The sequence below is a fragment of the Mirounga angustirostris genome, unplaced genomic scaffold (assembly GCF_029215605.1).
Source record: "Mirounga angustirostris isolate CCGP_5_RB_7025 unplaced genomic scaffold, mMirAng1.0.hap1 SCAF_11, whole genome shotgun sequence".
In the NCBI taxonomy this organism is placed as follows: domain Eukaryota; kingdom Metazoa; phylum Chordata; class Mammalia; order Carnivora; family Phocidae; genus Mirounga; species Mirounga angustirostris.
Genome location: NW_026991719.1, coordinates 125,910,330 through 125,933,229, shown reverse-complemented (window position 1 = coordinate 125,933,229; position 22,900 = coordinate 125,910,330). Strand labels below are relative to the sequence as shown.

At 47.4% G+C, this 22,900-nt stretch overlaps 1 pseudogene; it reads left to right on the top strand.

Moving 5' to 3' along the window:
• The first annotated feature begins 17,602 nt into the window (after positions 1 to 17,602).
• Positions 17,603 to 18,651, top strand: LOC123843059 (protein SET-like; annotated as a pseudogene).
• The last annotated feature ends 4,249 nt before the right edge of the window (positions 18,652 to 22,900 follow it).

The following is a 22,900-nucleotide window of genomic DNA, read 5'->3' as shown; positions in this document are numbered from 1 at the left end:
TGCCCACAGGCACTCACATTCCACCTGCTCAAGTCTCCGTCCCCTGAGTTCATGACCTTTCCTTGGACTGTTCCTGACTACACCTCCTTCAAAAGCAAACCTGTCAACAGAGTGTTCCAGACGGGCTGCCTCCTCTGTCCCTCTTCGCCCACTGCAGTCTGGCTGCAGGCCCCATGCTTGGCAGCGCTCTGATTACGTGCTGATTGCCTAATTCTGCAGCCCCTGTCCCCGTCTACAGGGGAGCACACCCTCTCTCGTGGTTCCTGCCAGCTCCTCTCTACACAGTCCTGAAATTCAGCTGCCTTCGACACCTCCTTTGGGTTGGCCTGAAGCTCGGCAAAGCCAAGACATGGGCACGTGACGTCACCTTCCCACTCTCAGTGCCATGACTCTGCAGGCTGAGACTCCCGGTGATACGGCTGCTGCTGCGGGTGGAGGGAAATCCTGGGCTGCCATGCTGCGGGGTGCGGCTCCATGGAGCCCCAGTGCGGCCGCCCATACTGGGAATGGCTCCTAGCACGGGTCAGTACCTGCCGCGGGCCAGGCGCCAGGCCAGGGGCTCCGTGTGGAATCGAAGGAAGGAGTCCCGATCACAGTCTTGCCAGGGCCCACTGGCGGCCAGGAAAGCTGGGCTCATTGCCCAGGGGTACCCGGGAAGCTGAGTTTTGCCTAAGTGCAAGAGAGTGTGGCCCCAGTACTTACACTCGGGAGAACTGAAGACACATGTCCCCAGCTTGCACTCAGAGCAGCACTATTCACAGGAGGTCAAAATGTAAAAACAGTCAAAGAGTGAATCGACGGGTGAATGAATAAACACAACGTGGCCTATCCATGCACTTGAATGCTAGTAAGCCAAAATAAGGAATGAAGTTCTGACCGCCGCTACATGAGCAAGCCTGCAGAATATGATGCTGAGTGAGAGAGGCCAGACGCAGAAGCCCACATACCGAATGATTCCATTGATAGGAAATGTCCAGAAGAGGCAAGTCCACAGAGACAGAAAACAGATGAATGGTTGCTGGGGGTGGGGGTGGGCAATGGGGAGTGACTGCTCATGGGAACAGGGGTTCTTGTGGGGGGTCTGGCAATTCCTCATATGGCCCAGCAGCCCCACTTCTGGGTAATGAAGATACCCAGATCACCCAAAGGAATGGAAAGCAGGGGCTCCTAGCATGAACACAGCAGGTTCAAGGGGCCCCATGAGGCACGGGCCTCACAAAGTAGCTTGATGTAACAAGGTTGTTGTGACTTCCCAGTTTATACCTTTTCCTCCTCCTGGCTCCCAGGGAGCTTTATCTGTCTGTCCGCCACCAGGGTCAAAGAATCAGAGCATCTGAGAATGTCAGAACTAGAAGTGGGCCTCCTCTGAGGTGACTGCCCAAGCTGGCCCCTTCTGAGCACTGGACACGGGATCGCCTCTTCCCAGCACCGCCACGGACCGGCAGCGTGGCCTTGGGTGGGCTGACCCCTCCTTCTCAGGCCAAGTTCACCCTCTTTCTGCAGGGAGATGACCAATCTTGCCTGCCCCCCATCCATGGGGCTACCACGGACACCCAGGGCCACCTGTTGTTCGGAAGGTGGGGGTCTGGCAGAGCTGGAGCAGGGCATGTGGGGGAGTCTCCAGCTTGAGCCCCGGAGCTGGCCCTTGTCTAGCATTACACTAATGACTGAACTCAGTCGTGGGTCTACCTGAGGACCCGCGGAGGGAGAAGGGAGGAGGTGGAGATGGCCGTGAGGCCCTGACTGTCACGTCTCTGCAGAGTGGGGGTGCTAATTGATGATTAGGGCTAACAGAAGATCAAGTCTCATTTTAGCCCAAAGCAGATTACTGCCCTGGAAAGTCACCTAGCACCTGGGTGCCCACGTGTGCTCCCCGAGGCCCACGCTGGGTCCCCCGCTCTGGCGAAGGGTGGATGAAAGGGGAGGGGCACTGGAGAGGGAGATGGAGAACAAGTGGCTGGGCCAAAATGTGGGTGAAGAGCAGCAGGAGAAATAGGAAGGGGAGGAGACCTTTCACAGCTGAGGGGCTTCGGGCTCACTCCCCTCCCCAGCCCCCACGGGACAAATGTGCCACACTGTCCACTCTGTCCTGGTCACCACGCCCTCGCTGCCCGCTGGGGCCACCTGGCCAGGCTGGAAGATGACATGCCGGCCTCGTCTCTAACCCCCTACTCCTAAGTGATGCAGCGTGGGGGTGCTGAGTAGGACCCTCGATTCAGTGCTTGGCTCTGGCTTTGTCAGTAACAGCTAAAGGTACAGGGCAAGGAACTGTTTGCTCATTTGTCTTTGACTTTTGTGTGTGTGATGAAATACACATCACGGGAAATTTACCATCTGCACCATGTGGAAGTGCTATGCAGCCATGCCCACCCTCCGTCTTCCCGTCGTCCCAAACTGAAACTCTGTCCCTGTTAGACACTGACAGCCCCCCCAGCCCCCAGCGCCCACCGTCCTACTTTCTGTCTCTCTGAGTTTGCCTACCCTACGTACCTCATAGAGGTGGACTCCTACAATATCTGTCCTTTTGTGTCTGGCTTCTCTCACTTGGCATGTTTTCAAAGATCATCCACTGCCTTTGACATACATCAAATTTTAATTTTTATGTGGCCAAATGTGACTCTCTTTCATTTTTGGTTTCTGGTTGGAAAAGTTCTCCCACTGTGAGTCCCTCGGAGATCCATAAACATGCACCATGTGTATAAGGTCCAAAGGCAAGGGTTGGACAGTTTCCCTATTCCTGTGACTGTCCCATGGCATCCCGAACTGCTCACCTCAGAACCCAACAACAATCAGATTTTCTTCACCCTCCAGCTGACCGATTCCCCCTACGGCCGATGTCCCCTTCTTGGTCCAATCTCCATGCTCTTCAGCTCAGGCCCTTAATCTCACTCCATCTGCTGCGGGCCTCCTGGAGTGCTGCCATGCCTGCCCTCTGTGACCTTGAGCAAGTCAGTCACCATCTCTGAGCATGTGTCCTTATCAGGAAGATGGGATAACATTTACTTGCTGTAAGGCTTGAAGGAGATCATCCTTTTGAAAAGTTCTAGCACAGTATTTGGTACAGAGAATTTGGTCAACAGTTCATTACACAGATACCCACCAAGCACCTGTTGCGGCCAGGCACTGCTCAGCACCGCAGGGGACAAACACACGGACACCCCTGCTGTCTTACAGCTGCCATTCTAGCAGGGGAAGAGAATGTGAACACCAGACATCATAAGTAAGCTGTGATAAGTAGGATGCAGAACAGGACAAGGAAAACAGGATGCAGGGGTTGGGGGTGCCAGGGTAGAAAGGGAATGGATGCCCATTTTCCTAGGGCATCAGGATGGGCCTCTCTGAGCAAGGGCCTATGTGAGCAAAGACTTAAAGAAAGGAGGGAGGGAGCCATGCAGAGATCTGAGGAAGACATCCCAGGAGAGAACCAGCAAGTAAGTGCAAAGGCCCTGGGGCAGGAGCATGCCTGGAATGTTCAAAGAACAGTATCCTTACTGTTCTAGAGATCAGGGTGGCAGGAACGGAGTGAGTGAGTGGAGACTAGGAAGAAGAAAGGTCAGAGAGGGGTTGGCAGCCAGAGCATGTGTGTCCTGGAGTCCATTTTTAACATGTTAGCTTTCACGGTGAATGACATGGGGAGCACTGCATGATTTTCAGGGAAACATGACGCAATGTAACCTGACTGCTGTCCTGAGAGGGGAAACGACTGAGGCAGAAGTGGGGCGATCAGGTGAGAAGCACCCTGGGGGTCCAGGTGAGAGATGGTGATGGCTTCACCAAGGAAGGGCCAGGCCAGCAGGATGGGGAGGAATGTCAGATTCTGGATAGCTTCTGCAGGTAGAGCCAGCAGGATTTCCTGGTGGCATCGGTGGAAGCAGTTGGAGAAAGGGAGGAGTCAAGGCCGACTCCAAAGTTTGGGGCCCGAGCAACTACAGGGACAGAGGTTGTCCTCAGCCGAGAAGTCGGGGCCACGGGCAGGGGGTTCGGCTGCAGGAGGGAGGCTGTGAACATCAGGAATGCAGGCATAAACGGCCGATGTAAGGAACAAACAGGGGCCATCCCCTTGACCCACAGACATTATTCAAAGAGAATATGCTGAACAACTTATCCCAATCGGTGTGAAAATTTGGATGAAAAGACCAACTTCTAGAAAAACCTAGCTTAACAAAATGGACTCAAGAAGTAGAAAATCTGAAGAGATTTGCAGCTATGAAGACAGCAAAGCCCTAACCACACACCTGGCCACAAGGGGTGTGTCCTTTTGTTCCTGGTCTGTGCGGCCTTGTTGGTTCGCAAGCCTCCTTTGTATTGTCTTCACCAGTAATCCTCAGACCTTTGCAGCTCATCCCCGGAGGGCTTTGTATCCACACAAACAAACAGAATCCATAAGTCACGGCTAGAAAATTTTGGTGTAAATATCTGAAATTTGAATGGACTAAAATTCACCATGCCTCCAATGAGAAGAAACACAAGTTTTGTTCATTTATAATATTATGAAATTTTACTCCAGAAAAAGCTATTGGGTTTCTGTTGCTTCATTTTTCCTTTCTTCATTTCTTTTTCCTTGTCTTTTTGAACCGATTTTTCCTGTTTTTACTTGGAGAAAAAGTGTTTTCTTTCCAATCTGGTCCATAGTTACAATTTAGTTCAGAGCCAAGCCTTAAACCGTACGTAATTTCTGCTGTAATTTAAAACTATTTCATGTTTGGGTATAAAGAACCTTCAAAAAGATATAGTCTACAAAGGCAGCCACAAAAGAACAAATACTATATGATTCCACTTATATGAGGTCCCTGGAGTGGTCCAAGTCATAGAGACAGAAAGTAGAAAGGTGGGTGCCAGGGGCTGGGGGAGGGGGGAAGGGAGAGGAAGTGTTTCATGGGTAGAGAGTTGCAGTTGTGCACAATGAAGAAATTCCCACGCTTGGCTGCCCCAAATGTAACACTACTGAATTGTACGCTTGGAAATGACTAAGATGGTAAAGTTTATGTTATGTGCATTTTACCGCAATTAAAATTGGAAAATATATATATTCTCCATTATATTAACTCCATCACAGCCTATGGTGAATGTATGTGTCTGCCTGGCCAAATAAAAATGGTGAAAGTCCTTCTTGGTGGGTACCTGGGTGGCTCAGTCGTTAAGCGTCTGCCTTCGGCTCAGGTCATGATCCCAGGGGTCCTGGGATTGAGCCCCGCATCGGGCTCCCTGCTCAGCAGGAAGTCTGCTTCTCCCTCTCCCGCTCCCCCTGCTTGTGTTCCTGCTCTTGCTATCTCTCTCTCTGTCAAATAAATACATAAAATCTTTAAAAAGAAAGAAAGAAAGAAAGAAAGAAAGTCCTTCTTGGAAGCAGCGTATGGCATCGGGAGGCAAGCTCCATCAGTTCCACGTGTAAGAGAACTCCCGAGGAACACAAAGAAGTCCTTAACCGGTTGACACTGAGGTCTCTAATAGGGCGACTGGTGCGTCTCTAACTGGCTACTCTGCAAGTGTCCGTGTCCCTGTTGGCCCCGCGGCAAACAGGCGGAGCCCGCATTCGGCTTTGGCCTTGCGGCTGGGCTAGGCCAGGGCCTCTAAGTTCGTAGGCACCTGGGGTTTGCTGGGGCAGCGTCGGCGCCCGGGAGGCGCGGGGGAGCCACCTGCGGGCCGGAGCCTCCGGTGGGAGGAGGCCGGCAACGCACGGCGCGCACGCTCAGGGCCAGGGCCTTCTCACAGGGGGAGGCCCTGGGGCAGAGGCCGCGCCCCCGCTCCCCACTGCAGGCGTCTCTGTCCACGCTAGCGCTGTTCCGTCCAAGCTGGCTGCTTTATATCCTAGGACAAAGAAAGTAAGTTCGCTTTACAAATCCCGATCTTCCGGGTCAGAGAGAGGAGAGAGCTACCTGGCAAATCCAATCTGAACTCTTGCTTTAAACCCACAGGTATATGGGGGCGCCTGGGTGGCTCAGTCAGTTGAGCTCCTGACTCTTGGTCTCAGCTCAGGTCTTGATCTCAGGGTCGTGAGTTCAAGTCCCCTGTTGGGCTGCACGCTGGGTGTGGAGCCTACGTAAAAAATCCATCCATCCATCCACAGGTATAGGTTATACATTGTATTCGCATTTCCCAGTGCTGTCTATCCACAGAGGGTCAAGATGAGCCTGGAGCATCTCTGTTGTGTCCGAAACTGTGGGGAACGGCAAAGGGCACGGGAGCCAGCTCGAGGAGGGTCGCCCGGGCCAAACTCGCGACAAGCTGAGCATCCGAAAGAATTCCAGTCCGCGCGAGGCCCGGACTGCACACGGACGCGCAGAATGCGTCACGTTCGGGTTGCAAAGACTCCAGCGTGCGCAACAGCGGCTCTCGGCACCGGCACCGGGACGTTTGCGGGCGGGAAGGGCCCGCGGCTCGGCGGCGCTCTGGCTCGCGCGCGCCCTCTCCTGGCGCCGCCGTGCGCCTCGCCCGGCTGGACGGCACTGCGCGGCGCCCGGGCCGCTTGCGCTTTCTTCTGGGCCGAACCTCCCCGCCCCCCGCGCTCCCCGCGCGCCCGCCTCTGTCCCGATCCTTCTCACTTCTGTCCCCAGCTGTCCCCATGCAGGATCGGGCCGTGTCCTGCGGGAGTAGATCCTGCTCGGTGCGTCCCGGGGACCAACGGGACCCTTGGTAGAAGCCCCGCTGCCCGGCCTCACCCTAGTGGCTTCTGGTCCTACAGGTCCCTCGGGTTGCCAGTTGGCTGTGCTTCCTGGTTTCAAGAAACTCTCGTAGATTGGTGGGGGTGGGGGTGGGGGTGGGGGGCTGTGGTGGGGGCTGTCACTCGATCCATAGAAGCCGGGGAGTTCGGGTTTTTTGCTGCCTTCCTACTCCTACCTGAACTCAGAAATCTCTTCCTCATCTTTTTTTTTAATTGACTTTTAAACTGTGGTAAAGTACACATAACAAAATTTACCACTGGAACCATCTGTAGGTGTGCAATTCATTGGCATTAGTACATTCTCATTGTCTTTATTGTCTTTTTTTGTATTAAGATCCTTAATTCAATTCGTGGTCCAGTTAATTGGTTTTTTATATTCATTTCCACAGACAGTGGGAATCGAACAAAAGCTTACACGATATACAGGCAATTAAAATTATCAACAAGATGTGCCCACCATACGGTTCCCTCTAACTGTCTGCCCCCGTTAGGGAGAGAGATTCCAATAGAAGCCCAGGGTCCTTTGTTTTTATTGTGTATATTCTCTTTATCCGTTGCTGTGTGTGTTCTTTATCTGTCCTGCCTTTTTTACATAGTGCAACAAGAGATATGTTCAGTTTCCATTGTTCTAGAGATGGTTTTGCTGCCTTTGAGTCAGGCAACCAAGGACACAGAAAGCTTGACCCCAATGGGTCTGACTGCCCGGCCCCCCTCCCTCTGGCGGGGTGGCTTGCTTGCTGCTCTCTCTTGCTGTGACCCTCCAGGTGGTTGTTAGGGGAGGCCCCAGGGCATTTTCTGTGAAGTCCGTCCACACCTTGGTCTGTGAGGCTGGATGTCTGAATCTGATTAGTTAAGCTTCGCAAGTGACATTTCTGGTGAGGTTGTGATCACAAAATTGATTTATCCACTTACAGTCTAGTAGGGAAGAGGATTGACTCTGACTGACCAATGCAAACAACCACTTTGCTCTGAAGCCCAGCGGCCAGTGGGAAAAGGCACAGCATGCGGCCAGCACTACAATGCTTAGGGATGAATCAATTGCCTTTAGTCGAGTTCTCCTTTGACTTGCTATAAACTGCACCTGAGGTGAGTTATACATGTCTCATAATTTTGCTATGGTCTGAATGTTTGTGGCCCGCCCCTCGCCCCCAGCTCTTACGCTGAAATCACAACGGCCAATGTGCTGGTATTAGGACGTGAGGCGTTTGGGGAGTGATCAAGTCATGAGGGTGGAGCCCTGGAAAATGAGATTATGCCCTTATAAAAGAGGCCCGAGAAAGACCTCTTCCCCTTCTGTCATGCCAGGGCACAGCGAGAAGTCTGTGATCCAGAAGAGGGTCCTCATCCAACCGTGCTGGCCCTCTCATCTCTGACTTCCGGCCTGTAGCCCTAAGACACCGGTTTCTGTCCATAAGCTGGCCCGATAGAGGCTATTACAGCAGCCTCAATAAGCTGGGACCGTAAGTTGGTCCCAAATATTGGGGCACTGCTGTAACAGATCCCTAAACGTGTGATAGCAGCTTGGAAGTTGGTCATGGGCTTTTGGAGGCATGTGCTGGAAAAAGCCTACATTGCCATGAAGGGCCCTTCCCGGGGGGTTCTGATGAGGTCCCAGAAGTTAAAGAGGAGAGCTGGACAGAGAGCCTTCTCAGAGAATACTTAAGGGGTCATGAGCAGAACGTTGGTAGAAATAAGGATGGGGGCGCCTGGGTGGCTCAGTCGGTTGAGCGACTGCCTTCGGCTCAGGTCATGATCCTGGAGTCCCGGGATCGAGTCCCGCATCGGGCTCCCTGCTCGGCAGGGAGTCTGCTTCTCCCTCTGACCCTCCCCCCTCTCATGCTCTCTGTCTCTCATTCTCTCTCTCTCAAATAAATAAATAAAATCTTTAAAAAGAAAAAAAAGAAAGAAGGATGGAAATGAGGACACGTTTTGGGAAGTTGTAGGAGAGGCCACCCTTATGAAATGGCCAGGAGCTTGGCTGAACTGTATTCATGTGCTAGCGTCTTGTGGAAGGTTGAATTTGTGAGTGATGCAATTGCATATTTGCTTGAGGAAATATCTAAGCAAAGTGGTGAAGGTGCAGCTTGGCTTCTCTTGAATGCTTACAGCAAAATTCGAGAAGAAATGACTTTAAGATGGAATGGTTAATCAAAAGGGAAGCGAAACTTAAAAATTTGGAAAATTCTCAGCCTAGCCATATTGCAAAATATGAACAAGCATATTGGGGAGAGAACACTAAGGGTGTGGTCACGCGAGCCTCTGGTAAGGAGACTAGTGTGGGTGTGAAACCCTGGGCTTCGTCAGCCACCCCAGCAGGCAAACTGGTTCGAGCTGGAGGGGAAGGAGCCAGGCAGGAAGGCAGGCAGGCTGGGGGACGGGGCCAGAGAGCTATTCTTCCAGACAAAGGAAGGACCCCAAAGACTCTTCAGAGATCGTCAGTGCTGCCTCCTCTGTGTCAAAGGGGGGCCATTGGCTGGGTTTCATCAGGCCAGATGACCCCCGCCCAAAGCTGTGGGGTCAGTGCCACCCAGAGCATGGGGACTGACTTGACTCCTGCCCAGCGGAGCTCTGGGGGGCATGGCTCCCTCCACCTGGATTTCAAAGGATGGAGCCACCTGGAGACGCAGGTGTGTGACCCAGGCAGAGGGCCGTGGCTAGGGTAATGTCCAGCAAGGGCTGCAGGGTTGGGGCCACCGTGGGGGACCCGGACTGATGGAGGCACCAGCCTGGGAGAGCCATAGGTATGCAACTCCAACCCGTGAGAGCTGCCATGTGGGCCGTGCCCAGCAAAGCTTTGGGGACAGGGACGCCCCACTGTGTCTGAAAGGCAGGACCCCCACCCCAGTGGGCCTGGTGGGCAGAGCATCGAGTTCAAGAACATGATTCTCAAAACTTCAGATTTGAGGGGGCGCCTGAGTGGCTCTGTCAGTTAAACGTCTGCCTTCAGCTCAAGTCATGATCCCGGGGTCCTGGCTCCCTGCTAAGCAAGGAGTCTGCTTGTCCCTCTCCCTCTGCAGCTCCCCCTGCTTGCGCTCTCTTGCTCTCTCTCTGTCAAATAAATAAATAAAATCTTAAAAAACAACAACAACAACACAACAACAACTTCAGATTTGATGTCGTTTGCCCTGTTGGATTTTATGCTTGCCTGGCATCTTTCAGCCCTTTCTTGCCAATTTCTCCTTTTTGGAACGCAAATGTTTATCCTCCGCCTGTCCTACCACTGTATTTTGGAAGTACAGAACTTGTTTGATTTAAAGGTTCACAGCTGGAGAGGAATCTGCCCCAGGATGAATCAGACCTCGAGTCTTACCCACTTCTGATTTATACAATATTTAGATGAGACCTTGCACTTTGGACTTTTGAGTCAATGCTGGAACTGGGGCTGTTGGGATGAAATACATATATTTTGCATGTGAGAACAATATGAATTTGGGGGGTGCAGGGTCAGAATGCTAAGATAAAGTTAAATGAATAGAAGTCAAGGTGAATATGCTCTTGGCACAAATTCCTCTCTCAAAAGACAGGTGTGGGGTTTTGAATCCCTGCGTTACCCAAGCATCTGAACCTCGATCCGTAGTCCCTGTCTTCAGGTTTTCTTACACGTTTTCTGCCTTGTAATACTTCTCTTTCCCGTGGTGGCCTCTACGAAATCTAATGTGATCCTGATGTCAGTGGGCTGTTCAGGCCAGTCTGCACAAGTATAACCTTTGAAATGGAGAAATAGAGAAAGAGCAAGAAGAAAAGTTTTCATTGTATATGGCTACTAGAAAATGGAGCACTGAGGACAATGCCAAAAATATTCTAGGACAGATAATGACAGCTGGCTCTCCCTCATCAGTTTCACTTGTTCCCTGAAAGGCCTTTGTAATTATGCCTTACTCCACTGGTCCTGAGCCAGCAGCCTGCCCCAGGAAGTCATCTGCTTCTGGTTGGAATTGGTCCTAGGCATCCTGGGCTTTAGTCCTCTGCGAGCTTTTCAGGCGTGTTTTTCAAGAACTTCTGGGCTATTCTCAGGAGCTTACACATATTCTATGATTTGGTCTGGATCTCAAGTGTATCTGCTGACAAGCCACCCCCAAACTTCGTGGCCTAAAACAACAATGATTTGTCATTTCTTATGAGTTTATGCGTTGACTGAGCTCTGGTGGGGTGGTTCTTCGCTCCACATGGTGTTGGTCGGGGTCCCTCGTGTGACTTCATTCAGCTGGGAGCATAGCCAAGGAGGCTGGAACATCTGAGACGGCCTCAGTCTCGTGTCTGGCAGTTGGTGCCGGCTGTTAGCCGGGTTGTGTGATTCTCTTTCATGTGGCAGCTCATCCTCCAGGGCTTCTTTCTCCTCGCGGCCTCTCGAGTAGGACAGCCCAAACTTCTTTCCATGGTCTTACTGATTTCCAAGTGGGCAAATACAGAAAGTGCGAAGCCTCTTCTGGAAGTCACGCAGTGTCACTTCTGCCACATTTTGTTAGTCAAAGCAAGTCACCGGGCCAGGGCTGGTCAAGAGAAGGGGAAATAGGCTCCACCTCTTGTTGGGAGGAGGAGTGGTCAAGTCATATTTCAAAAAGAGGTGCAGAATGGGAGCGACTGAGGTGGCCATCTTGAGAAACAGTCCACCCGTCCAGTGAGAAATGCTCTGTCATCCCTACATCTAAGAGAAAACCTAAGAGACCCAAAGAAGTTGTTAAGCAGTTGGCATTGAGGTCTCCGGTAGGGGAACCTGTGCGTCTATGACAGCCCCACTGCCCTTCCCAAGTGTTGGTGTCCATGTTGTCACCAGCCCATAAGCCTGACAGTCTGTCCACTTTGTGTGTCACTAAAGCTATTAATAAACAAGGGGATTTTAAACCTTGGAATATGACCTTAGAGAAGGTATAAAAGTCATTGTGCCAAGAATACTCATGTTAGCTCTTTCATAAAAATTCATTCTAAGAAGTTATGTGATTACCAAAACATGTTTTAAGTGTTTTCTTTTTCTTTCCTTTTTTTTTTTTTTGAGATTTATTTATTTATTTGAGAGAGAGAGAACAAGTGGGAGAGGTAGAGGGAGAGGGAGAGAGAATCTTAAGCAGACTCTGTGCTGATCTCGGAGCCTGACTTGAGGCTCCATCCCACGACCCTGAGATCGTGACTTGAGCCTAAACCAAGAGTCCAATGCTTAACCGACTGTACCACCCAGGCATCCCAACTGTTTTCTCATTGAAGTGAAATTCATATAACATAAAATTAACCATCTTAAAAAGTACAGTTCAGCGGCATTCAGTACGTTCACAATGAACAACTATCACCACTAATTCCAGAACATTTTCATTGTTCCAAACAGAAACCCTGTACCCATTAGCAGTTACTTGTCATTCCCTGCTCCCCGCCCCCCAGCCCCTAGCAACCCATAATGTGCTTTCTGTTCCTGTGGATTTGCCTATTCTGGGCATTTCTTGTCAATGGAATCATGCAATATGTGACCTTTTGTGACTGGCTTCTCTCACTCGACAGAATATTCTCCGGGTTCATTCATGTTGTAGCAGGTGTCTGAACTTCATTCCTTGTTACAGCTGAATAACACTCAATTGCATGGCTAGACCACATTTTGTTTATTCATTCACCTGTGGACTCACTTTTTGACTGTTTCAGCCTTTTGACCTCGTGTGAGGTGCGTAATGTTTTTGAGATTCGTCTACAGTGCAGCATATGTATCAGTATTTTATCCCTTTCTACCAGAACATATTTAAATTCGTTTTAATTAATTTAATATTTTAATTTAATAATTTAACATATTCAAATTAAATTTTGATAAATGTACAGGGTAGCTTTTATAATCCCATTGAGCTGTTTTTAATAACTATGGCACATTGATCATGCCTCCTTGTTCCCAACATCCCCCCTTACTCACATGCACTGCCCGGTGGGTCACCCGAGCCAGGCAAAGGAGCAAACCTTGGCCCTACAAAGCAGCCATCTACCAAGGACAGCGGCATGGAGAAGAATCTCGTCAGCGTTATTAATCTGAGGACTGATCTTGGAGAAAGCCGGTATCAAAGAGAGTTAGTTGTGGCAACGCAGAGGCTCATAGGGGATGAGAGGAAAAAATGAAACCAGACGAAACCAGAGAGGGAGACAAACCATAAGAGATTCTTAATCTCAGGAAACAAACGGAGGGTTGCTGGAGGGGAGGGAGGGGAGTAGGGAAAAAAGGAAATTAGTTAATTAAAAAAAAGAGAGAGAGTTGTGAGCGGAGACTGGTCAGTTGCTTGATAAGAGCGCAGGAAATGCCCATGGCCTTGACAGTGTAACCAGAGTCACAATACTTGATAACAACCCACAGGAGAAGGTAACACGATAACCGGTCGGAATCTTAGCTCCTCCTCTAAGAAAGAGCCTTTGCTACTTGTTTTGCTTGCTTGCTTATTTTCTTATAATTGGCCTCTGTTGTGAAGAAACCATGCTGAGGGGCAGCAGAGAAGCACCTCTGTTAACAGAATTTTGAGCTGTCAGTTCCTACTAGGGTGAGAAAAACTTCTGCCCTCTGGATAGAATACCAGTGCGAAAAGCTAGTAATCACTTAAACACCCAGGCCTCTCTACTCTGTTATACATAAGCTTTTAAAACATTTATTGACTTAATACACCTTTATATGTACACTTATGTACAGTCACAGTAAAGATGTTCTGATGGCAATACTATTTAAAGCTTTAAGACTTTAGGTTTTTAAAATACAATTAAAGCCACCAGGCCTAGCACAAAGCAATGTTAATAGTACAGTGACTTTCTGAGTTTGGGTGGTATGAGGGGCAATTGTGTTTATACACAGACAACAATATGTAAGTAAAAAGTAATGGAATACTTCTGCGTTCTCTGTTTGTATGAATTTTAATCCCTTTTGAGATTGTCCAGGTAGAGATTACTTGCTAACCACCTCAATTTATTATTCACCCAAGGTTGCAAAGTCAATGGATTAAGAAATTATGGTAGGTTGACATTGAAAAACAATACAATCACAGTTGGTGAATAAATAAGTACTTGCTTTACAAAGTGGAGTAACTTTGTGGGACTACATAATTATTTAGTGTAAGAAGTGATAACTTATTTGATGTACAGGATAAGTATCGTGAGTTTAGGAAGTTCCACATAATAAAGCTCAGATAAATACATCTCAGATCTTGCAAAAACCTCTGCCTTCCCTTTCCTGTCAGACCTGAGGCCACTTCCCCATTTGTCTCTCTTATGTTGTTAAAGCCCTTGAAATATTGGGAAGAGTGTTTAATACAGGAGGAGGGTCCTGAAGCTTCTTCACAACTGTTACTGTTTGGCCTGATGGCAGTGTGTGTTTCCTTTTTCCTTATCCTGTAACTTAGCAACCAGGACATCATGGCAATTTAAAAAAAAAAACCCAGTTTTCATTTTCTCTTATCCAAAACTGTTTTAGAGAGAGAGAGAGAGACAGAGAAAGAGTGTATTGAGGAAACAAGACTACTGTTTAGACTTTTACTAATAGCTTAGTTGGTTTTATATGGTTATTCATACATATTTTATCTTTACTTATTAGAATATGATAACCAAAAATTCAATGATTTTATTGATTAATTTTTCTCTTTTCCTTTTTGAGCACTTGGAAATTACCTTTGTGCATAGAAGAAACCAGGATATGATATTGTCCCCACAAGATCGATATCTTTAACTTATTTAAGTATCTGAACAGGCATACTGGAGGACAGATCCACGTTGCATGGAGACTGAAGTTTATACAATTTGGGTCCTTCTTTTTTTTTAAAAAAAAGATTGTATTTATTCATTTGAGAGAGACGGGGGAAAGAGAGATAAAAAGCGCATGAGCAGGGGGAGTGGCAGAGGGAGAGGGAGAAGCAGACTCCCCGCTGAGCAGAGAGCCCAACGGGGCTCAATCCCAGGACCCCGAGATCATGGCCTGAGCCGAAGGCAGACGCCTAACTGACTGAGCCACCCAAGCACCCCTGGGTCCTTCTTAAAGAAAAAGAATACAAAGTTAGTTCTAAAAATGTTTGTTTAGGGCGCCTGGGTGGCTCAGTCGGTTAAGCGTCTGCCTTCGGCTCAGGTCATGATCCCGGGGGCCCGGGATCGAGTCCCGCATCGGGCTCCCTGCTCAGCGGGGAGTCTGCTTCTTCCTCTGCCTGCTGCTCCCCCTGCTTGTGTGCTCTCTCTGTGTCAAATAAATAAATATTTAAAAATAAATAAATAAAAATGTTTGTTTATTTGGAAAAAGAGAAGAAATCACAACAAATAACTCCCTGCTCTGACACCAGCCCTTTGGATGTGGCCAAGGGTGTGAGCTGAAGTGGCCTACCTCCCTCTTTGTACCTACAGGGCTGCTGTCAGGGCAGTGCCATACCCGCGCTCTCCACTCCAGGACCATCCTGATGACCTTGAAGCCCAGCTGCAGCCGCCCCGAACCACCCTAACCCGCCACCCTTGACCTAGCAGCTCTCCTGTGGTTCCCTCTCCTTGAGGTCAAAGAGAAGTCAGGCTACGTGAGGAGGTCCTCCAGCACTGGAACGACCCCTGACCAGGGCATGAGGGTGGCCTGGGCCTCTAGAGCCTCCCCCCTGATCCTGGGGACAGCCCTCTGAGCTGTGAGCGTTTTGCTCAGGAAACCTGCCCAGGCTCTAACCCAGTCTGTGGTTTCTTGTTTCCCAACCTTAAGGAGCATCACAGGTGTGGGCTTAAATTTTAAAATGTTTTCCTCCAGTCTTCAAATGTCTTTGAAACCGATGGAAATAGGAATTCCTTTGGCTCTGAAAGACTCCGTGTCCTCATTTGTTAATTTCCTCCAGATGTGGTCAAAGCGACCTTTCAAGGAAATTCCTCCCACTGATATGCATACAGAGAAAAGGCCCCGCCTTCATCCCACCGAAGAATCTCCTCAAACTCTCCCACATGCTAGAGACTGTCAAGGAGGCCTCCTGTGGCAACGAAAGTCCCCCCACTGCGACTGTGTCTGAATCGGGGGTCTTCGTTGGGTTCCAAGTTTCAGTGTCTCCCAAAGCGCTGAGCCCATAAGCTCAGGAATCCCTGGGTGCAGATTGACAGGTGCAGGGGGCTGCCCCATTTCACGTGTCACTACAGAAAGTTGGGACTTTGTTGGAGTGCACGGAGGGCAAGCTAATAATCAGTGGGAAGATTCCAACATCATGCTGGTATCCACAGCTTCTCCTGCCATTCTGCCTTAGCCCACTTGTGTGTTTTCCTGAAATTCCTCTGGTTCTTCTAAGGGGGAGAAATAAAGAAAAAGCAGTCAGAACCAGCTTCAGGAAGCTTGGGTAGAGGTTGGTTGGGCTCATGAGCTGGAGAGGACTCCACTTGTTTCCCTCCCAGTACAAGACTCAGACTCAGACCTGCTAAAGCCGTGCTCCAGATGTCACAGGTGCCCTGGACTCTCCCAGGAACTGACCTCTTCTCTAGGAGACCATTCTCATGGGGGCACCTCTCTTGAGCACCTGTTCCATTTCTCCAGCTACTTGTATGTATCTTTCCTTAAAAGACACAGAAATGCAGCATTCCCTGCTTCCCTAGACTCCAGAGAGCAAGAGCTCTGGGCAAAGACCACAGAAAACAGGCAGAACCAGTTCGGCAGCTAGAGCTAGAAGCTAAGTGTCAACAGAGCCCCGGGTCCACAGGGAGGGCTACTGGGCTGGGGCTGGCCCAGGCAGAAAGCGCTAACACTTGGGCACAATTACTCTGGCCCCAGACTGGAAGCACAGAAAGAACAATTGGCCTGTCACTTCAATCTGGGAGATGGGACACCTCACCCAGGCTTGCAGTTTTAAACCGGAAGACAAACATGCTACAGGGGCCCAGTCAGTTTTGTATCCTGCAACACAGTCACAATTCACAGAAACAGGACTTTCAGTCTCTCACCATGAAAGACAAGAGAAACTAACCAAGATGGATCAGGGAACCAGAAACCTCAAGTAGCCACCAGACTTTGACAGTCAAGAACCCAGAAACTAGCTCAATCGCGGCAACCAACAGTCAACTCCCCAGTCAGTAGCCACCCCAGCTCTTGGGAAGGAGGGCTAGAGACTGAAGGACCTTCACAGCCCGCTGCTGGGACTTCCCAAGGGCCAAGGCTCTGCTCTAATGGCAGCTACCTTGAGGTCAGTGACCACGGGGGAAACCTCCAAACTGTGAAAGCAATAGTATTAGTCAGAGATATGATAAGCACGTGTCCAAGTGCAGTGAGGCAGCCAGCCAGAGAAGTCTGGCTTAATGTGCAGCTCTCAGGGACAGGCTGCAGAGAAAGAGGGGTGTTTAGACAAATTTCTTCCATAGGTGTAAAGCATGTTACTTTCCCAAGGGCTAAAAATCTGCCATGTCTTTATGACTTGTGCGAGTGACACCTGGGTCATATTAACCCAGATATATCTCCAAGAAATGCTAGGTATGGCAATCTTCATTAGAACTAACAAGCAATATGGTTGTGAGCTTCAATCAGAAAAACAGTGGAAGAAAGTCCAGTTCTTTTTTCATGACAAAGTCCTGCTTAAGTTGGGAGAAAATCCACTTTTTCTTAAGTTTGGAATGAAGTTTACCCACTTGTAGATGGGGTCTTTGTGTCATTCACACTTCAGACATCAATGTAGACTGTTGTCACCAGCATGGTGACACGATCGATAGAGCAGGTGGCAAAGCGATCTGCCTGGCTGAGGTAGAACCTTCCCCAGCAGGATCATAACTTTGACATACCTCATCAGGACAAAATGAAAGGCACCAAAGAACCATATCATGAATGCAAAATGGCACATAACCACGGATGCAGTAATGTTTTCAAATAATGGGTGTTGTGAATAACTTTATGTCAATACATTGGAAAATGCTGTTGAAATGAACAAATTCCTAGAAAAAGAAAAGGCAGAGAGTAATCAGAGCTTCTTCCAGGCGCGCATCTGCCATTGTTTCGTGGACTTTACTCACAACATGACCCCCAAACGCCAGTCTTCGTTCCCGCTTCAAATGAAGGAACCAAGATTGCCTCTTGCCCCCAAGCTGGAGGAGACGTTGACCTCTCAGCACTTGCTGAAGGGAGAAAAGGAACAGCAAGAAGCAATTGAACAGACTGATGAAGTACAAAAGGAAATAGACAGACTTAATGAACAAACCAGTGAGGAGATTTTGAAAGTAGAACAGAAATATAAAACAAACTCTGCCAACCATCTTTTCAGAAGAGGTTGGACTTTATCACCAAAATTCCAAATTTGGGGGTAACAACATTTGTCAGTCATCCACAAGTGTCTGCACTGCTTGGGGAGGAGGATGAAGAGGTGCTGCATTATTTGACAAGAGTTGAAGTGACTGAATTTAAAGATATTAAATCAGAGTACAGAATAGATTTTCTTATTTTGATGAAAGCCCTTAGTTTGAAAGTAAAGTTCTGGGTGACTGGGTGGCTCAGTTGGTTAAGCGACTGCCTTCAGCTCAGGTCATGATCTTGGAGTCCCAGGATCGAGTCCCGTACCAGGTTCCCTGCTCAGCAGGGAGTCTGCTTCTCCCTCTGACCCTCCCCCCTCTCATGCTCTCTCTCTCTCTCAAATACATAAATAAAATCTTTTTAAAAAAAGAAAATAAAGCTCTTTCCAAAGAATTTCATCTGAATGAGAGTGGTGATCCATCTTCAAAGTCCACTGAAGTCAAATGGAAATCTGGAAAGGATTTGACAAGAAACGTTCAAGTCAAACGCAGAATAGAGCCAGCAGGAAGAGACAGCATGAGGAACCGGAGAGCTTCTTCACCTGGTTTCCTAACCATTCTGATGCAGGTGCAGATGAGTTAGGAGAGGTCATCAAAGATGATATTTGGTCAAATCTGTGACAGCACTACTTGGTTCCCGATGTGGATGATGGAGGAGGGGAAGGAGAAGAAGAAGGATTGGAAGATACTGATGAAGAAGGAGATGAGGATGAAGGTGAAGAAGATGAAGACGATGATGTCGGGAGGAAGGAGAGGAGGAGGAAGGAGAAGCTGAGTAATGGAACACTGGTGGATTCCAACCTTCCTTTTTTAATGTTCTCCGGTCCCTGGGAGCAAGTTGCAGTCTTTTTTTTTTTTTTTTTTCCCCTCCTCTTGTGCTCCTTTGCCCTGTTTTTTGAAGTCTCTTTTCTCTCCCTCTATACCATGGTTCTCAAGTTATTTTGGGGGGAAACACCTTGAGAAAAGAATATCTACCCCTTTCTTTCCAAATTCATTTTTATCCCTTCCTGTCTCAACAAAAACTTTATGGAATCAACACTACTGTGCTCTGCGGGAAAAAAGAAAAGCCTTCTGCTCCCTTAGCAGAAGGAAGCTGGAAGCTGAAGGGTGGGAGGCTCCTGTACAGTAATGCCTAGAATTTTAGCTGTTTTCCTCCTTTCTCTGGATATTGGGCTCAGAGATTACACTGTGTCTCTACGTGATTATGGACAGTTAGCATTTACCAACTTGTATCTGTCCACTTTCTCTTGTTTAAAAAAAAAAGAAAAAGCACCTTAAAAATGTGGTTATATAGGGTGCCTGGGTGGCTCAGTCGTTGGGCATCTGCCTTCGGCTCAGGTCATGGTCCCAGGGTCCTGGGATCGAGTCCCACATCGGGCTCCCTGCTCGGCAGGAAGCCTGCTTCTCCCTCTCCCACTCCCCCTGCTTGTGTTTCTGCTCTCGCTCTCTCTCTCTGTCAAATAAATAAATAAAATCTTTTTAAAAAATGTGGTTATAGTAGGTCAGCAGAGGGTGGGTTTGAGATGTTTGCATGGGTTAAGTGGGTATTTTGACAACATGGCTTCTCTGGCATGTTTAATTGTGATGTTTAATGAACATCCTTGCAATTGAAGATGACACTTTTATTTAATTTTTTATTTTTTTAAAGATTTTATTTATTTATTTGAGAGAGAGGGAGAAAAACAGCATGAGAGGGGAGAGGGTCAGAGGGAGAAGCAGACTCCCCGCTAAGCGGGGAGCCCGATGCGGGACTCAATCCTGGGACTCCGGGATCATGACCCGAGCCGAAGGCAGTCGCCCAACCAACTGAGCCACCCAGGCGCCCTGAAGATGACACTTTTAAAATAAAATTCTCTCTTAAGAAACGAAACAGATGTGTGGCACCTGGGTGGCTCAGCCAGTTGAGCATCTGACTCTTGATTTTGGCTCAGGTCATGATCTCGGGGTCATGGGATGGGGCCTGCATTGGGCTCTGTGCTCAGTGGGGAGTCTGCTTGTCCCTCTCCCTCTGCTCTCTGCCCACCCCCCTCACACGTGCGCACTCTCTCTCTAAAATAAATAAATAAATAAATGATAAAATATTTTTGTAAAAGAAAGAAACAAAACAGATGAACATAGGGGAAGGGGATAAAAAGAGAGGGAGGCAGGGGCGCCTGGGTGGCTCAGTCGTTAAGCGTCTGCTTCGGCTCAGGTCATGATCCCAGGGTCCTGGGATCGAGCCCCACATCGGGCTCCCTGCTTGGTGGGGAGCCTGCTTCTCCCTCTCCCACTCCCCCTGCTTGTGTTCCCTCTCTCGTTGTGTCTCTATCAAATAAATAAAATCTTAAAAAAAGAGAGAGAGAGAGGGAGGCAAACCATGAGAGACTCTTAAGGATAGAGAACAAACTGAGGGTTGCTGGAGGGCAGGTGGGTGAAAGATGGGTTAAATGTGTGATGGGCACTAAGGAGGGCACTTGTGATGAGCACTGGGTGTTGTATATAAGCAATGAATCACTAAATTCTATTCCTGAAACCAATATTACACTATATGTAACTAACTAGAATTTAAATAAAAACTTAAAAATAAATAAATAAAATAAAATTCTCTCCTAATGATGACTTGAGCCCTGCTACTCAATGGGAGAATCAGCAGAACTTGTAGGATCTTACTTGGAATTGACATTCTCTATTGTAATTTCGTTCCTGTTTATTTTTAAATTTTCTTTTTGTTTCACTGGAAAGGAAAGATGATGCTCAGTTTTAAACATTAAAACATACAAGTTGCCTAGTTACAATAAAACTAAATATGTACACACAACACACAACACACAAAGAAAAGGCAGAAACCCTAAATAGTCATATAATCATAAAATATTTTTATTGATAATCAAATATCCCCCCTATAGCAAACTCCAGGCCCAGATGACTTAATCAGCAAGATCTACTAAATATTCAAGAACAAATGGTTCTTCTTTTATACACATTTTCCCAGAGAATAACAAAAGAGGATATACTTTTGTTAGAAGGCAAACATAAACTTGGCACCAAAACTGTTAAAGACATTATAAGAAAGAAAATTATTGGGGCGCCTGGGTGGCTCAGTCGTTAAGCGTCTGCCTTCAGCTCAGGTCATGGTCCCAGGGTCCTGGGATCGAGCCCTGCATCGGGCTCCCCGATCCGCGGGAAGCCTGCTTCTTCCTCTCCCACTCCCCCTGCTTGTGTTCCCTCTTGTTATGTTTCTATCTGTCAAATAAATAAATAAAATCTTGAAAAAAAAAAAGAAAGAAAATCATTGGCCAAGCTCACTTATGAGCATAGATGCGGATGAGCATAGCAAAATATTAGCCATATACAGAGATGATCATACGTAGTGACCAAGTTGCATTTATCTTAGGAGTGCGAAGTTGGTTTAACAATAGAAAATAATTTATTGTAATTAACCACATTAATACGTTAAAGAAGAAAAGTTATGGGATCATCACAGTAGGTGCAAAAAAGGCATACAGTAAAATTCAACTTCCATTCATAATTAAAAAGAAAACTCAGGAAACTGGGAATTAAAGTGAGCTTCCTTAACAAAAGCCTTATAAAAATAATTATAGTCACCACCACATTTAATGGTAAAATGTTGAAAGCTTTCCCTGGAGATCAGAAATCAGAAAAGGATGCTCATTGTCATCACCACTTTCGTCAACATTGTCATGTTGGTCCTAGTTTGTGCAGTGGGGCAAGAAAAATAAGCAAAAGCTAAAGGCAAGAAATGACTGTCATTATTCACAGGTGATTTGATGTGTACTATGAAATACCAAAGAATCTAGAGATAAATCATTACAGTTATTTTTTTTAAAGATCTTATTTATTTGACAGAGAGAGCACAAGCAGAGGGAGAGAGAGAGAGAAGCAGGCTCCCTGCTGAGCAAGGAGCCCGATGTGGGACTCGATCCCAGGACACTGGGATCATGACCCAGGCCGAAGGCAGCCGCTTAACCGACTGAGCCACCCAGGCGTCCCTAAATCATTACAGTTATTAAGAGAGTTTAACAAGGTTGCTGGATATAAAATCCATATATAAAAATTATTTATATTTCTATCAGCAGCGAACAGTTCAAAAATGACATTTTAAAAATTAATATACCATTTGCAATAATGTTTTAAAAAACACAAAATACCTAGGAATACACTTATAAAAGATTTGCAGGCCTTTTGTGGAGGAAATTATAAAACTTTAATGAGAGACGTTAAAGAAGATCTAAATAAGTGTCCGGATTGGAAGACTCGATACTGTTTCCCCAAATTGATTTACAGATTCAGCGCAATACCTATCAAGATCATAATACAACTCACGATTCTAAAATTTCTGTGGAAATGCATAGCCCCAAGAATACAAGAAGCACCCTTGAAGATGAAGGACAAGGGGAAAGACTTGCTGTTTCAGATTTGGAGCATATTCTAGAGTTGTGGAACTTAGGGCAGTGTAGTTTGGTGCTGGGACAGACAAATAGAGCAGTTGGGCTGAAGAGAGAGCCTAGAAATAGGACCCTTTCTTATGTGGACTCCTGATACATGACAGAGGCGGCATTTAGGGCCGTGGGAAGAGGATGAACCGTTTAATGAATTGTGGCAGGACATCTGCATTCATATGGAGATTGAAATGAAATGAAACTGTACCTCTACATCACACCATATACAAAAATCAATTTCACATAGATTAGAAACATAAATATGAAGGGCAAAACTGTAACTCTTTTAGAGAAAAATATGTGAGAATATCTTCATTGCTAGGAGTAAGCAATGTTTGTATACAAGATACAAAAGCACTAAGCACAGAGGAAAAGATTGAGAACTGGTGTACATTACAATCAAGTATTTGGATTCATCAAAAACATCATAAAGAGAACGAAAAGCTACAAAAGACTCACATATAGAACGCAGAAAGAATTCCAATTTAATAAGAAAAAGCCCAACAACTCCATAGAAAAATGGGCAAGAGGCTTGAATGGGCACCTCACAAAAGCCGAACTTTTCATAAATGTATGAAAAGGTGCTCAA